This window comes from Podarcis bocagei (assembly GCF_964188305.1).
Source record: "Podarcis bocagei genome assembly, chromosome: 3".
In the NCBI taxonomy this organism is placed as follows: Eukaryota; Metazoa; Chordata; class Lepidosauria; order Squamata; family Lacertidae; genus Podarcis; species Podarcis bocagei.
Genome location: NC_138127.1, coordinates 91,694,056 through 91,712,230, shown reverse-complemented (window position 1 = coordinate 91,712,230; position 18,175 = coordinate 91,694,056). Strand labels below are relative to the sequence as shown.

The 18,175-nt window shown below is 44.5% G+C and overlaps 1 protein-coding gene across 1 annotated transcript in view; it reads left to right on the top strand.

Annotated features, from left to right (window-relative positions):
* Positions 1-18,175, top strand: part of PTK7 (protein tyrosine kinase 7 (inactive)) — a 100,601-nt gene that overhangs the window by 15,618 nt on the left and 66,808 nt on the right. The window lies entirely within an intron of this gene.

The following is an 18,175-nucleotide window of genomic DNA, read 5'->3' as shown; positions in this document are numbered from 1 at the left end:
AACCAGACACTGTCCATTTTTCAGTACAGTCATACCTCATGTTACGTTTGCATCAGGTTGAGCGTTTCCAGGTTGCATCCCGCGGCGACCTGGAAGTACTGGAAAGGATTACTTCTGGGTTTCACCACTCATGCATGTGCAGACGCGCAAAATGACATCACGCGCATACGCAGAAGCGGCAAATCGCGACACGCGCAGACGTGGGTTGCATTCCTTTCAGGTTGCGAACGGGCCTCTGGAACGGATCCTGTTCGCAACCAGAGGTACCACTGTACTTCTTGCATATGCATTGCTGTAGCTTACTTCAAATAAGGAAAGTACAGTGGTGCCTCTGGTTGCAAACGGGATCCATTCCGGAGCCCCGTTCACAACATGAGCAGAACGCAACCCGCGTCCGCACGTGCGGGTCGCGATTCACCACTTCTGCGCATGTGCGTGATGTCATTTTGAGCATCTGCGCATGTGCAAGCGGCAAAATCCAGAAGTAACCCGTTCCATTTATTAAATTTGCACATTCTGGATCAGGCTACATAGAAGTAAATCCCATCCATTTAGATACGGCTTACTTTTAAGTAAATTATCTGGTAGTAAATTACGAGTAGTGAATCTGGTAGTAAACTATTAAGCCACCTGAGTCTGAGTCCACGAAATATTTTTGTTGCAGTTGGTAATTCTGTACATTTTCCATATTCCATATTGTATAGGCTCCTATAACTCAGTAAATGCTCCTTTGGGCTGGGGTGCAGTTCTGTTTTATCACACTTTCCAAAGCTTTTTCTCAGAGTATGCATTTGAAAACAACGCCTTTTCTTTTCATTTCTTTTACAACAAATTAGTCCTTTCTGTTACAGAAATGTGAGAATATATGCAGCAAGAGCACTTGTTGCTTTTTTGGGGGATGGATGGACAGGAACACTAGAACGTCCTATAACTTGAACCACCAGCACCTTTTCTTTAAAGTGACATGAAAGGAGCATATCCTTAGGTAACTAAGGGACTTAGGTGAGTTTCCTGCTTCTCTACTGACCTGCCACTCAGATTCCCAAGATCAAAGCCCAGGCTTATCAGGTATAGGGTGGCATAAGTAAACAGGCGACTCAATAGCTGGTAAGTAAACTTATTCACATCCCTGGATGCTTGAAAGCTAGTTCTTGGTACTGGAATGCAGACTATTTCACATTGGCTACTATGAAACTGGAGTTTTAAAAGTTTAATTTATTATGAATAGGTGTGTGTCTGTATAGTTGTAGACAGGTTCTGTTACACAGGGCTCTCTGTGGAAGCAGATGCCGTCGCAGGTATTTTGAGAGAAATTCCATTTTGTGTTCATGTGTAGGGGACGTACGGCTAGAATCGTTTAACTCATAGATGGGGAACCTTTGGCTTTCTTGTTATTGTTCAAAAACAGCTTGTGTTTGCCGCAACCTGCATTGCCAGTGGTTGGGTTTTGTTTTTTTTTAACTTTATTCCAAAACCGAAAAAGAATTACAAACATCAAATTCAAAATCCATATTCGTTTTGTAACATAAGCCTATTACATAGTTGACTAGATTAAAATATACCTAATTGCTATAGACTTCCCTTTGCTATATATAAATGCAACGCAACTAGAAATATTATATTAGAAGTTTTTATAAATCCCCCTATACCCCTCACTCCCCTTCACCCATGTGTGGTCTCAATATTTTTTTTATTTCTTCCATCTTGTTGTGTTGTTGTAGTTTAATAATTATTCAATTGATTCTTTTATTATTTCCTTGCTTACCCCTGCACATTTTACACATTATTAATATTCCAGTTCCGGAACCATATTTTTTCATGTATTCCTTCATTCCATCCCACTCCATCCAAGAGTGGGATGCAGTGGTTGGGGTTATGGGAGGTGTAATCCCAACAACTAATGGAGAGTCACAGGTTCCCCATGCCTTCTTTCACTAATGTTATAAGCAGCGTTCGAAATTCGCCAGGCACATTTTGCACCTGGCTGTCGGCCTCTTTGCGACCAAGTGAAGATGCCAAAACACCACGATGACGCCTGATGTCTCCATCATCTGGAGATGCATGCCTGGGGATCCTTGGATATTGACCGCTTTCACACACTAGCAACGTATCTATCTGTTATATTTTATCTGCACAATCAGAATGAATTTCAGGAACCAAAAAAGTCGTACTGAAAGATACGACTTTAGATCCGTCTGGCCCCAAAATAGCAACCAGGCATTCCGTTTTGGTGGTTGTAACCCTTGTTTAGGGAGCCATTTGGTGCCTATCTTATATATCTTAGTTTCTAATACAAAATATAAGATGCTTCAGAAGTGATGAAGCCAGGTCACCTTACTGTGAGAGATGGAATTTTCTCACTCAAGCTATAGTAGAAAGCGGACTTTGTTTTTCCATGGAAAATTCTATTTCCAAAAATGTGTCGTTTAATTAGTAAAATAATGAATGGCTGCCCTGCCATTCAAACTGGGCAGTTTCACAGTTGACATCCCCCCCCCCCCCCGGTATCTGGGAAATAGCTAGATGCATTAAATTTCACCATGCCTTAGATATTGATGGTTTTCAGTGCTTTCTCTCTCTCTCTTTTCAATTAAACAATGGCCCCATTCATAGTTCATGGTAAACCATAATTAATTTTAAAAAAGCAACTGTTGCTCTGTAAGAGAATTTCAAAATTCACAGCTGAGTAATGCCTTTATTAGGACCAACCAAAATATCACAGAAGTGTGGTAAGCTTTCAAGTCTCTGAGTCTACAAGCTGACCTCACGACCACAGCAGCCTATTCCCCCCCTTTTTGATTTTTAATTTATCCTCCTTCCCCACATCCCCTGCTTTGTGTACCGTTTTGCAGGATGAAGAGTTCTGTTCATCATGCAAAATGTTGCACAAGGAAACAAAATGGGAAAATTAGGCTGCTGTGGTCGTGAGGTCTGCATGCAGACTGTTCCAAAATGGAAATCACAGGCTGAATAAGTCCATTGCTACTTCATCCCAGAATTCAAGGCTTGTAGAATTTCAGGGTATTTGCAGCACCTGTATTCAGCCTGCATTCTCCACCTTGCCAGATGAAGAATTATGGAGAACACAAAAGCTTACATGGCTTTTGTAAAAATTTGGTTGGCATAGTTAATAAGTTACTGGGCACATGAAGATTGCTCTTGCTCTGCTCCTTGGCTTCATGTGTTGTGATTGTTCCTTCGCTTCTAGTTTGCAGACAGAAGTTTGTGTTTGAGATGGAGAAACACTTGAGACGTTTTCTTCCCTTTATACGGAACAGAGCCAGCTAAAATTTAAGTAGTTCAGCCCATAAGCTACTATCAAGAGCACAAATCCAATTAAAAAGCCTTAGTCTAGTAAGAAGGCTAATACGTTGGAGTGAGCTCATCGAAGTCGCTTCTTTTTGTATTTGGTGCATCACGTTCTGTGATGAAAGGAACCTGAGAGCCCAAAATATGCAGCACGATGCATTCAATTATCTATATATAGCAGCCACCACAGCAGCAAAACACTCAGTTTCTCCTACTTTAGTGTTGATGACCAAGCATCCCAGAGCATTGGGAAGCCTCAGTGCAACATTGGTAGGATATAGGAGGGCATCAGCCTGCAGGATCAGGCCAGTGACCCATCTTGACCAGTATCCTCTTCTCATCATGGCCAAACAATACATCCCTGGGAGAAGAACCCCAGAAGCAGGACCAGAGTGCTACACCAAGACCATTGGTTCCTGAGTAGAGCTATTCACTGGCAATATTAAACATATATGAGTCAGGGCACTTTGTTTGCAGCACAAGCGACTTCCAACTTAGCATTCCAGACATTTCTCAGGTTCCATGATCTTCTCCTGGTGGCCTTCCTGTCTTTCTTGCCTGGAGGAGAAAATATCAGGCGCTCTCTCTCTCTCTCTCTCTCTCTCTCTCTCTCTCTCTCCTTTGTTCCATAGCTTCTGTCTACCACCCAACCCTCCTCTCCTAGCAGCTGTTTATTGCTTTTCAAATGGGGACCATTTGTTGTCTTGTGGAATGTCTCCTCCCAGCCACTCTCCTTCAGCCTGAAGACTGGGAGGGACAATTGTCTGAAGCAGTGTGTGTGTGTGTGTGTGTGTGTGTGTGGAATAAGCAGAAACACAAGCCTTTCTCTGTCTCTCCATTTGCTTGGATCCCCACCCCTCTGGGTCTGCTTCATTTGTAGGACCTCACCCTTAGCAGCAGTAGGGGAGGGGTGCTCTTCTGCATAGGTCCTGCTTCCAGGTTTTCTTTCCACAGTCCTCCCTTAAAAAGAGGGTGGTGGACTTAATGGACTGCTGGCAAGATCCAGTAGGCTCTTCTATGTTCTTACCCTCTGATTCATACCTCTCCCCGCTTTCTCGATCTCTTTCCGTTGTGTCCTAAAGCACAAAACATTGCAGCTAAGCAATGGAAGGCTAAGCTGTAAGCCATATATTTTGAAAACATACATTTTAAACATTTTCAGGACAGGAATGTATGACCTTTCTTTGTTTATTTTAAAACTCTCCAGACCTTTCATGTTGATTATTATTATTATTTTTTGGTTAACGTTTAATTGAGGAGAATGTCTGGCTGTCTTGTTGAACTTTCCAGAGCCTGAGATACACAGCCTTTGACCTTGTGCATGTGTCAAGATATTTGGCTTGGCTATCTGCTTAAATTGCAGTCTGACTCCTTTGGAAGAAGCCCGCGGAAGGTTTGTTCCTTGCAGAACAAGCTGGGCAGGGTCTGTGCTGACGGGATCCTTGTGGGACAATCGCTGTTGGAAAGATGGCAAGTCAGCAAAGCTGTTACGGCTTCCAGGTTCCTGCCATTAAAGAAAAGTGGTGGTTTTGACTTCTTTAGCATGCAAGCTATTAAAGAGCGAAGCATTACTTTCCTCGGAGGGGCAGAATCTATTGCTGACCATGGAAGAAAGCTGCCCGTGAGTCTTCATTTCACATCCACAGGCAGCAGCACTTGGAAGTTTTTAGCTCTCATTCAAAATGAATGCCTCTTTGCAGGTATTTTCCATGCTTCTGTGCTAGACTGCATTCGGATTATATAAATGCTGAAAGACTTGGTAAACAACATGTAAAAAGAAAAAACAAAACCATATTATCTGGGCCCAGTCCCCCTTCTCTCTTCCTGCTCCCTGGTTTGCGTGTTTGGTTTTTGTCAACTCCCAATTGTAACTCAGCCCTGGTTGTCCTGTCAACATGATTATGACCGCTAATCCTGCCATTTATTTATTAGATCTATTATACTTCCTATCCCACTTGGTGTTCGGTCAGCTCCATAGTTTTATGAGGGCAATGAATTTAAAAGAGAAATGAGTAGTCTGGCTAGAGTAGATGTAGCCAACATGGAGCCCTCAGGTGTTGTTGGACTACAACGGCTATAATTTCTGTCAGTTGGCCTTGTTGTCTAAGGCTGAGGGGAGCTGTATTCCAACGGTTTCCGGAAAATACCAAATTGGTAACCCCGCTTGGCTTATGTATATTTCTCAGCCACTGTTGCCATGAAGTTAGCTCCAAATTGTGGTCCAGCCCATGTTCAGCAGGACTTCTCAGTTATCAATATACATAATAAATGGCCAACTATATTGAGAGGAAACTACATAAGGTATTGGGGTTTGTGAGACCCTTCAAGAATTAGCAGGAGTTCTAGCCTCAGATAATTTTATATTAAATGGAAGTCATTGCTAAAGAACAATAAAAATGAAGCTATTATTCGGAGTGCAATTCCGTACACACTTATTAAACTCAATGGCACTTGTTTCTGAAGAGTCAAGTATAGGATTACCCTGTAAAAACACTCTGGATGTGTTTTTAAAAATGGAAGGAGCTTTCATTACTCCTAGTTGGCTTTATTTTATGCTTAGTGTAATTGTTTTTGCTGATATTCCAAATGTGGATGAATTGAGTGGTCCTTGGGTCAAGGACCCACTATATAAAAATGTTCTCAGAAAGCGTGTTACCTGATACATTTACCACTGCATTCCTCATTTCATTGGAATTAAAAATCTTGAACACAACTCCTAGTTGTTCCTGGTATATTTTGCTTGTTGATGATTCAGTAGCCTAAAGGCCAGTTAAGTAAGGATTAAACTGACCAATATAAGGACAGATTATATTGAAATAATTCTTGTAGAGTTATTTTGTTAGAAAAGCATTGGTAATGGGGATGGATTTTGTACACGTTTATTCCTCCAAACCAGTGTTCACAGATGTGTGTCTTACATTAAGAAACATATGCACTGACTTTATTTTAAAAGTAATTCTGGGGTTCAAATTAATGCCTTTTAGTCACTGTGCCTCTTTAAGAACTTATTAAGTGGAAATGTATAAGAACGCAAAAGTATTCCTGAACAGTGATTTCCCTTGTGTGGAAAATAATTGAGTTTTAATACCAGACATGTTGGTAATGGTCTTTTAAAAACAAATGAATATATTGTACTGATTTGAGAGCTCATGAACACACACACGCGCGTGTTAAGTACTTTCTCATATGCATGATGAACAGCAAATTTCTAAGAGATTCTTAAGGAGAACTTAATTAATTAATTTTAAATCAGCAATTTTGGAGAGAGCAGACTCTGCAGCCATTTAATTTCTGTTCAGACATAAGCATAATGTCATATCACTGAAAACTTGAATTGTATGGAATCTGATGTTTGGGATAGCGTGTTCTCCTTCATGGAGAGCATGTATTGCGGTGGGGGCCGCCAGGACACTCCAAAGTTGGGGGGCGGGCTAATTGATCGTTGGCCACTGATGCGATTGGGGCTTCCCTTGTTGGGAAGAAGTTAATGTTGCCAATATTTGATTGACAGCCAGAAATAGTAAAACTCCTTGCACGAGGCTAGGGCTTCCTCTTTTCGCCCGTGCATCAGTTTGGGATCAGCAGAAGAGAAAACAGGTTAAAGAGAATTGTATATTTGACGTATAGATACCATTAATAGTCTGCTTACCCCATAGGCATTTTCTAGATTGCTTTGGATATGCAGGTGTGGATGACAGAATTTCTGGTCTTCACAATAAAGGCGGATAAAACTACACCTTTAGTTTTAGTAAAATCAGAATGCAAATTATAGGCACTCGTGTAAATCAAGAAAGATGTATCTTGAATTTATAATAACCCTCCATTCTTGAATGAGGATTGTGGTTCTCATATTATGTATTTGGGGCCTGATACACCTTTTTAATCTGCTCTTTCCGCACTCTTCTTTGTCTTTCATTTCAAATGTTGGGTGAGTTTGATATTCCTCTCAGCCCTTTCTGTGGTTTCCCAGGTCTTTGCAAACGTTCCAGTTTTGTTGCAGTTTTAATATTTTGCTTTAATAAACCTATTGAACTAAGTTATCCTCAAAAAGGTGTGCCAGTAGCTTCTAGCACAAAACATAGAATTTTCTTTTAAAAAAACAACCAAAATGTTTAATGCCACCTATGTAAGCATAGGTCTTGTTTCTTTTGAATGCATTGCACATGAAATTACAGCCCACACCAATCCAAAGGCTTGGGGAAAGTGACTTTCTTCAAAGTAATTATACATAAAGACCCAAGCCCTGTTTTCGAAAGGCTGGTAATTGCATCTGTGATCTGCATGACACATAAATAAAATGCTGCTAACTCCCACTGTAGCGCAAATTTCAGTGAATCTAAATGTTGGAAGAAATACCTGTTTCTGTAAAACTGCTGATGAAATAGTCCCATGCCTCTTAGCAAAATTTGGGAATTGAACTGGGGGATAATGAAGCATACATTCACAAGCGAAAATTAAACTAAAGTCCTCTGCGTGGCTTCTCCAGCAACAATATGCCTCTCGGGAAAGGATTCGTTGCAAGTTCAGCGTAGATGTGTTGGCAGTTGCACCAAATTCTTCCGCCAGGGTATAGCAGCGTGAATGTTCTCTGCTGAATCTAACCACCTCTGGGTTCAGACACCTCACCACTTGGCTAGGATGTCACCATGGTTTGTGCATTTTGGCTTTGGAGGGTTGTACTTCCCAAGCCCCCAAGGTTGAAGAACTACCCAAGTGAAAAGTAAGAGAGTGCCCCAGTGGCCTCTATATTGTAGAACTCTTTGGTGTGCCTCACGTTGTGCTGGAGGGGAAGCCTGTGATACACTTAGCATGGGCATAGCTGTCAACTTACAGATTTGAAAATAAGGGACCAGCAGCCAAAATAAGGAACCTGCAGCCTCACCTGTTCCAGGCACTCCAGTCTTCCTGTCCTCCTGCAGTCTGGTCAAACTCATGCTGGTAGCTTCGAGAACACTGTCTAACCAACTTTGTAACCAGAGGTTCAACTGAATAGAATCTGAATCACATGCACCACAAGGCCTATGCAGCCTCAACTTAAGATGGCTCCCCGGCCTGGCTTTGCACTGCAAAGTTTGCAGCAGCACGTGCAACAAAATGGCATCCAGCATTCAAAAACCTCCTCAGCTTGCATTAACTAGCCACACACAAGGCATGCAAGCTCCACCCCCCCAGTCGTTCTTAGACTTCTTTTTGGGTGAGCAACACAGTTGGAGCCTCCCTCCTCCCTGGCCGGCAGGGAGGGAGGGAGAGGAGCTGTTTCCTTTGAAATTTAAGGGACATCATTTAAGGGACATCCATCAATAAGGGACAGCAGCAGGACATGGCGCTGGAATAAGGGACACTTGATAGCTATGAGCATGGGCGTTGTGTGCTGTTCCCTGTCCAACTTTGGACAGCAAGCAATAATGGAGAGGCTGGGCAATGCAGGAATCTTTCTCACTTGGCAGCAGTGTTAGAAACTCGGATATGAAAGCTAGGAGCTAAATGGCACCTTAAAGCCTAGGTTATGGGCGCAACAACTGAATGTCTAGGCACACTTTTTTAATAACAAGAATGCAAAGCTGAAAATGAATGAACTGCAGCTAAAATAATTATGTTCATTTTTCTCATGGTCCAGTCCTTCCCCTGCCCACCCCCCTAATATTCTTAAGAGGGTCTCTTCTTCAGTCTTCAGAGATGGGTAGGCAAACTAAGGCCCCAGGGCTGGATCTGGCTCAGTCGCCTTCTGAATCCGGCCCACGGACAGTCCAGAAATCAGTGTGTTTGTACATGAGTTGAATGTGATCTTTTTATTTAAAATGGGTTATTTGTGGGGCCTGCCTGGTGTTTTTATGAGTAGAATGTGTGCTTTTGTTTAAAATGCATCTCTGGGTTATTTGTGGGGCATAGGAATTCGTTCATTTCCCCCCCTTCAAAATATAGTCTGGCCCCCCACAAGGTCTGAGGGACAGTGGACTGGCCCCCTGCTGAAAAAGTTTGCTGACTTCTGGTCAGTAACAGGAAGTGGGGAGGCAGAAAAAGCTCTGCCTTTCCTTCCACTCCACAGTTTTAATCTGAAATTATAGAGCTCAGAAACTGCTTGCACTAAATAAATTCCCTGTCGCAAAATGCACCTAGAACAATGGGAGGTTCCAACACTGTTTGGCAGACACCCTCTCAGCCTTCAAGGACATCCCAGGATTCTCTGCAGTGTTGAAGAAAGGGTTACCTGTTTTGTCTGAAAATTGCATCTGGATTAGCGATTTGGGAATAATTTCTTATTGTGGAAATTACCAATTTGCCACCCAAACATGGAAGCATGTTGCTCTCCAAAAGTTAAGCCTTTTTCTTCGCTCCAAGGCCAGCAGATGGTGCCATTCAGAGCACTGATTGTCAGTGAGTGCTGAGCTATGTTTACACACTCACACTCACACACACTTTGCCAAAATATCTGAACAGTTGCTATCCAAGCTGGACAGGTACTTTATTGAATGAATGGAGGGATGATCTTCAGTCACTGGAAGGTCCACAGAGAGTCTTGTCCCGGTGTGTGTGTGTGTGTTGACAGAATTTGGTGGGACCGCATAAGATGAAAGGTTCCAGGTGAAACATAGCTTCTTACGTGTTAGCAAACTTTGCCACTGGTTTTGTGTTGTGTGATCTTTCTGCCCTCTCGGAGAATTAGAGCTTTCTAGTTTCACAGGACGTGTGTGGAATATGCCAAGCAAACCACAAGCTAGAAACCAAGAACAAACCATGGTGTGTTTGGTTGACACACACTCAGCCAGATAATGCAATAAGACCAGAAGTGGAGCAAAGTGGGTGTGATCTGATCACTGGGAGCCCACAAGTTCGTGTGAAGCCATGGTTTGGTTTAGTGTTACATGTGAACAGGGTCAGTGTGTGTAGAGCATATGTTAAACTAATAAATCATGCACAAGATATAGCTGTCTTCCGCTCTCCTTGCATGCTCTCCCTTCCTCCAAACGTTTTTGAAAAGCACAGTGACGTTGTTGGCATCCGCCTGTCTCGAGAGACAATGGAGTGCGCCTCCAGGGTGATATCAAGCCGCTGCCTTAGCAGCACGCAAGTGACCTCCCTGGGGCGCAAGCCTGGGCATTGTGTATGGAGGCACTGGGCTGCCCAGACGACAAGACCCCCTCTCCCAGCCTCACTGATGTGGTCCAAAGGAAAGCAGAGAATACGTTTGGCATCAGCTTGGCTGCAGGAGTTGCCGGAAGGAGGCGAACAAGGTGCCTTTCAAACATCTTAGGGACTCCACTTTGGATTTACTCCTTAGCCTTTTCCTTTCCTGAAGATATCCTGCAGCACAGTGGAACTTTTCCTTCTCCTAGATGGGCTACCTTCCCAGGTTGACAAGCCCCACCTGCCCCTCAGCACAGTGAAGAACAGCATTTTAAAACAAGCACTTTGTCACGTCTTTGTTCCACTGCTAGACTTGGAACAGCAAGGCCAGTTGTCAGGTGTGCGTGCAGGAGCCAGGCCCTGTGACCAATAGGACTGGGGCCTTCCTAAGTTTGTTCTGAAGAGGCAAGGCGTGGCCACACAGATGAGGCCGATTGGTAACTCACAGCACCTGGTGGCAAGAGGCGGGAAGGGATATAAGGTCAGCATTTTCCCTTTGGCTCTTTGCCACAGCAACACGTTCCCTGCCTTGCTTCTTGATCCTCGGACCCCTGACTTCATGACCCCTTGGCTTCTTGACTCCTGGCTCTCTGATCCTCAGACTCTTGGCTTTCTGACTGCTGGCTTCTGGACTCCAGTTCCTGCTCCCACCCCGCCATCTTGCCCCTGGTCGCGACGTCCCCTGCCAGGACTTTGATCACCCGTGAACCAGACCGTGACACCAGTTGACAATACAGTGGTACCTTGGTTTACGAACTTAATCCGTTCTGGAAGTCTGTTCTTAAACCAAGGTGTGCTTTCCCATAGCAGCAGGGGACTCAATTTACAAATGGAACACACTCAACAGGAAGCAAAACGTGTTCTTATTCCAAGGCAAAGTTCACAAACGAAAACACCTACTTCTGGGTTTGCAGCGTTCTTAATCCATGTTGTTCACAAACTAAGCTGTTCTTAAACCAAGGTACCACTGTACAGAGCAGGAAGAATCAAGAGGCTTCGTGGAGGAGTGTTAGTTATGCAGTGAGAATGGAAGATTGGTGAGGCAAGTCCCTTTCTTTCTAACTTTTACACTTAGGCACTGATCCAGATAAAAGCTGGCAGCCTCAAGATTCGTCCCTTGAATGATGCAGCAATGGTGAGGAAACAGAGCAAGATACGAGCAGCGAATGCAAATAGTTTGTTAATTAAGGTTGTTGCGTACATCTCTGTTTTCGCTGAGATTCCCCACCCCCAGAGAAGACTGTTCCTCAACTCACTGCCACAGGAGGATAGCTTGGAGAACTGTCCTACAGAAACTCTTCCAGATTCTCTTACCAAATGAGTTGCATAAAAGAGGGAAGCTGCCATTGGCAAGGAATGTTAATAGGAGAAGCTGCAACTCTATTTTAACTGGCTCCTCTCACAGTTTGCTCCTGTCAGTTGTTACCGCACACATTATATCGCCCTCAGTTTATAAAGCATTTTTTAAAAAAAAAAATCAATGAAGAGCTTAGATTGCCCTTTTCCAGTGTGCAAATGGCTTTTAGCCATTTTTAGTGGGGAGGAAATGAAACAATATTTAGGCATAGACTAGGACGATGAATAATCCATGAATGTGGGCAAACTGGGCAGCTCGTCTGGAGCTGGGTCACCATTTCTGTGGCTTTGGATGCACATTTATATAATACAAGGCACATCCACAGTTGTGCTCCCTCTCTGCTTGCTGCATTCTCATAAATAGTTGATAAGCCAAGCCATCGTCTGGCACCCAAATTTACTTAATTGTTGCTATTTGGGGAAGATGGATTTGGAGGAGAAGGCATTCCTTTCCCCAGGGCTTGTTTTTATTTGGCTCCTTGAAAAAACACTGCTGTTTTAATATTTAGATTGCCCTTGATATTGAAGCATTCAGTTTTGCTACTAAGGTTTGCTGGGTAGAAGACTCCTCTGTATCCCATCAGCAGGGTGGTTGCATTAAAAGTTCAAGTCTTTCCGGACAATGCTTGAAATCTTGGCTCGGAGGCAAGCTAAGGATGTATTTTACAGGAACGCTGTGGGGATTTGGTGTTTGTTTGTTTTAATGTGGAATAGATTCAAAGAAAGCTCTCTGGTGACGGAGAACATTGATGGATCTGCTTTGTAAGACAGCTGGATACATCAAAGTAATCAATATTGCAATGCATACCGGATATTGGAAGTGCTCTGTAAATGATTGGCAGGGTTGTACAAATGGACCCATGCAAACCCAACCTGTTTAGGAAGGAATATATTTTCTGTCCTACAGATAGTCTACAAATACTGATTCTTATTTGGTTCCTCAACACCTCGCATTGGGGGGCGGGTAGGTAGCCAATGATCGATAACTTGGTAGAGCGTGAGACTATCAATCTCTGGGTCGTAGGTTAAATCCCCATGTTGGGCAAAAAGTTTCCTGCATTGCAGGGGATTGGTCTAGATGATCGGATTGGTCCTTTCCAACTCTATACAATGGTACCTCAGGTTATATACGCTTCAGGTAACGTATATATAACCTGACCCTTGCGAGAAGCAGCCACCACAGCAGCAAAATACTCAGTTTCTCCTTGTCTAGTGTTGATGGCCATGCATGCCAGAGCACTGGGAAGCCTCAGTGCAACTTTGGTAGGATATAGGAGGGCATCAGCCTGCAGGATCAGGCCAGTGACCCATCTTGACCAGCATCCTGTTCTCATCATGGCCAAACAGATACAGTGGTACCTCGGGTGTGTTTTATTTCTTTTCTAACTAAGTTAAATATAGTGGTACCTCAGGTTACATACGCTTCAGGTTACAGACTCCACTAACCCAGAAATAGCGCTTCAGGTTAAGAACTTTGCTTCAGGATGAGAACAGAAATCGTGCACCGGCAGCGCAGCAGCAGCAGGAGGCCCCATTAGCTAAAGTGCTGCTTCAGGTTAAGAACAGTTTCAGGTTAAGTACGGACCTCCGGAATGAATTAAGTACTTAACCTGAGGTACCACTGTAATTCTGAGATTTTGTGAAGAGACAAAATGGTGGAATGAAGGACAAAGGACAAAACTTTGGAGCTGTGGAAAATAGAGCTGGTGTTTATATTTCGGGACTAGGTTTGATGTCTGACTCCCTCTGCTGTTTTTGAAAACTTTTTTAAAGTTTAAAGCTTCTGGAAGACAGAGCTGTAACTTGGCCCAACCAACACAACATTTTGCCATGCTAATCTGTAAGATTTGTAACTTCTCAATTCCTTTTTTTAAAATTTCTTGCTAAGAACACAAGTCATGAGATCATGACTTCCTGTTCTGAGCACATAAACCATCCTGTTTCAATTAAGCATTTCTAAACCAATTTAGTTAGTTTAGTACAGTTTGGATTTGTGTATCATCTGTCTATAAGTTTCTTTAAGAGGGAAATAGCTCAGGAATTGTGTAGCAGCAGGAATAAATGGCTGTTTTAAAAATTGTGTTTATGATGGGTATCATGAGATTCCTGGTTTGGTCATCTGGTGCTTCTTTAGATTTGATGTTTTTAAAAAAACCTTTCGTGAGTTTTTATTTGTTTGCGACCGTAAATAAAAATCCCACTAGTTCACACTTTTCTGAAGTTGTTTTTTAAGGTGATCCGTTTTAATAGTGATTAGCTGCTCCACAGGGTAAAGGTAAAGATAAAGGGACCCCTGACCATTAGGTCCAGTTGTGACCGACTCTGGGGTTGCAGCACTCATCTCGCTTTATTGGTCAAGGGAGCCGGCTTGCCGATCGGAAGGTCAGTGGTTCAAATCCCCACGACGGGGTGAGCGCCCGTTGTTCGGTACCAGCTCCTGCCAATCTAGCAGTTTGAAAGCACCTCAAAGTGCAAGTAGATAAATAGGTACCGCTCTGGTGGGAAGGTAAACGGTGTTTCCGTGCGCTGCTCTGGTTTCGCCAGAAGCGGCTTAGTCATGCTGGCCACATGACCCAGAAAAACTGTCTGCGGATATACATCGGCTCCCTCTGCCAGTAAAGTGAGATGAGTGCCACAACCCCAGAGTTGTTCGCAACTGGACTTAACTACCTTTACCTTTTTATGAAGAAGTCCAGTTTAAATTTTAATTCAGAGTGCCACCACACTTTGACATATGCAGTGGATTGGGCTCCAAGGATCATGTATGCAGTTGTTTAAAAGTCTGCTTGTTCGCACTCAGTGTGTTTGCCGTGTGGCAAATGCTGTTGCTGCATAAACTGCCCTTAGCGCTGAAGCTTATTCAGATGTCCTGGGGCAAGTCGCCCCCTTTCAGGCTTTTGTGATCCTAGAGCCCTCTCTGAGTTCCTTGGAAGGGTGAGAAGATAGAAGCAGAACAAAATTCATGGATACTTGAATGACCTTTTCCTTGGATGTTCTGGCTTTCCTTGAGGGGGGGGAATTTTTATCTCTGCGCTTCAAAGGAAATGCTGCTTGGGTGTATGGGCATGGTGTAGTTCATTCCTGAAGTATTGCACTCATCTTGATAGAACTGGCTTTGTGTTTACTGATAAAGCGGTCTAAATGGACTCTTTCTAGTGCGTCTGTCTCCTCTCCTTGTACAGCTGTCTGCTGAGCACAAACATGAAGCGGGATTTTCTCACGTGATAGTGGCCTCTGCTAGCATCGCCCAACTGTATTTTCAGTCGTCTATTCATTGAGCTTCCAAGATGAGGAAAGAAAGGAATGCAAGATGAGAGGGAGGAATGTGATTTATGGGGGGGGGGGCACTGCTTCACATTCCTTAACGTCCAATTCCGTTTGCCAGTGCAGCAAATATTGTTTGGGGAAAACTGCAAGTTGTAAACTTGGGGAGAAATCTGAGAACAGAAGGGAGCACCTTTTAAAACAATGCTTCTATTGGATTAATCCTGACCAGTGCATTTAAACATGGGGGGGGGGAGAGAGAGAAGTGTTCAGACAAATGTCCATGATCTGTAATGCCAGGCCAACCACTCCTGTGCAATGTTTTTAGAATTATTAGGAATCTACCGTATTTTTCGTCCCATAGGACTCTCTGTCCCATAGGACGCACCTAATTTTTTTGGGGGGGAAATAAAGGAAATTTTTTCCCCTTTATTTCCCCCCCAAAAGCAGGTCGGGGAAACCGAATGAGGTCGAGGAACAGCGGGATGGCGGCGCTGCGCCTCCCTGCTGTCCCCCGAGCTTGTGGGGCTGGCCGATGTCTGCCCGGCGCGAGGGGCGCTCTGCATCAGGGCGCCCCGCCCGCCGGGCGGCAGGCTGCTATCCGCAGCGTGGGGAGCCTTGCGGGGAACTCCTGCAAGGCTCCCCACGCTGCGGATGTCTGCCCGGCGCGGGGGGCGCTCTACTTCAGGGCGCCCCTCATGCTGGGCGGCAGGCTGCTATCCGCAGCGTGGGGAGCCTTGCGGGGAACTCCTGCAAGGCTCCCCACGCTGCGGATGTCTGCCCGGCGCGGGGGGCGCTCTGCTTCAGGGCGCCCCTCACGCTGGGCGGCAGGCTGCTATCCGCAGCCTAGACATCCCTGCAGGACCTCCCGCAGGGCTGCCTAGGCTGCGGATGTGTTCCCGAAGCCTGGAGAGCGAGAGGGGTCGGTGCGCACTGACCTCTCTCCCTCTCCAAGCTTCAGCAAAAGCCTGCATTCGCCCCATAGGACGCACCCAGATTTCCCCTTCATTTTTGGAGGGGAAAAAGTGCGTCCTATAGGGCGAAAAATACGGTACTTAAAGTAAATATGGACACGTTTCTGGCTGTTTTTAGAGCAAATGAGACATGAATGCCGGCAGCATTGACCCTGCCATAACTGCAGTGCCCGGAGAAGGCAGTCAGGTCGTGTCGCTGTAGCAGTGACCAGAGAAGGAATGCTGGCGTCTGCAGCGGCACAACCGGATGCCTTCATCTGCCGCAGCTGCAAGAAAACATGTCTCTCCATTATCGGTCTCTACAAAACATGTCTCTCCATTATCGGTCTCTACTGCCACAGCAGGCTGTAGAGAAGACCCAACAGGTTTGACTTCAGCCCCAAAGGTGCCACCCCTCCATTTGTCTCCCAGGAAGCCAATAACAGTCAGAACAGATGACTTGGAAGACCAGGTTTCATATCCCCCACTCAGCTGTGAATCTTGCTTTGGCTGGTCACTGTCTCTCAGCCTAGCCCTAGCTCCCAGGGTTCTTGTGAAGATAAAATGAGGAGGAAATAATCATGTGCGCCACTTCTAGCTCCTGAGAGGAAAAGGTGGTACAGGTAAACCCCCCAATTTGCACGTGGGCTGTGTTCTGGGTTATAATGTGCAATGGCACATAAGCCTGTTCTGCCCTGTTTTCTGGCCCCTTCCAGGCCGCCGTGAAGTGCGCAGTCATGTGTCAATTGGTCATTGCCTGTGTATACATGAAATAAAGTGGGAAATTATAGCCAGAGAACTGAACTGAATTGAATAGTTATCATGCAACAGTATTCAAAATCCCCCAGATGCCAGGCACATTTTACGACTGGCGCTGGTCCAGTCACAACCACATGGAAATCTCTGAGTGGTTCCTGGGCCATTCTGTTGTGGCAACTGCAGCCTAGGTTTAAGGTGCCATTTGGTGATTAAGTTTATATATCTGGGCTTCTAACACTGTTGTACAGATAAATGCAGTTGCACTTTTAATTTAGTGCAAGAGAAAAACAACATGCGTAGGAGTCCCCCAAGTAGGAGGCCCCCTTAGGAAAGCCAGGGCCTCATTTTCAGCTACACAAAGTTTCTTCGGATAACTGTAGCCTCAGACATGGCTGGCCTGAGTTCAAATCTGCCTGTAGATCTGCCAGAACCGTATTGTATTCTCCCAAACACAGAAATGGAGAATCCAAACGGGATCTTTATCTGCCAAGCAGATGATAAACCTCTGCGATTTCATGCACATGAACGGTGTGAATTCAGCGTTCTGGGTAGGTGCCAACTTCATCATATCCAGGTTTGTTAGCGATCAAATGTTTAACACGGGCCCTGGCAGGAGACTCCATAGTTTCCAGGTGCACCTTTTCTTTCTTTCTTTCCTTCTTTCTTTCTTTCTTTCTTTCTTTCTTTCTTTTGCAAGTCTGCTCATCCGCTGGACTAGCCAGAATGTTGGGCAGCACAGAGGAACATTTTGATTCCACCGCTGTGTGTTTCCTTAATTGCTGCTGTCTTTATAGGAAATAATGTTTCCATACCCCCAGGAATTTCATGTTTTGGAGGTAGCCGGGCACAGTTTTATTGCATTGGCTGTAATCCTCCCGCTGTCTTCAGTAAAACAGCTTATGGTAAGAGGAAGACGTTAAATAATAGATTGGGATGTTGCTGTTGCAAAACTGCGGCTGTATCAGTCTACTTTGACAACATCTTCCAGTGCAAAAACTTGAATGAATCAGACCCTCTAACTGACTTCCCCCTCCCCATGCTTAGGAGTAAACTTTTTCCTCTCATTGAACTTTGTAGAAAAAAACGGCAGCTTTTTTTGCCTGGGTAAAAATGGTGCATAAATTTAAGGAAGCTTTTGCAATTCTTTTCCAGTTTTAAATGCTCGCCCCTTCCCTTCAGGCATGTTTAATCACTGCAAATCCTGCACAACACAGCTGGAGATTTCCTGTAGATCATCTGGTGTTTTTTTGACAGGGGTTTCCTGTAAAACTTCCTGGCGTGGTTCAGAAGTGTCCCTTCTGATGCCACCTTTGAAACACCAGGTTCCTGAATTTTTTAGCTTATGGGCTGGATGCAAGCAGGGTTGTTCTGACAGGCAAGTGTTCTGGTTCCCGAGGCTGCAGCTACTG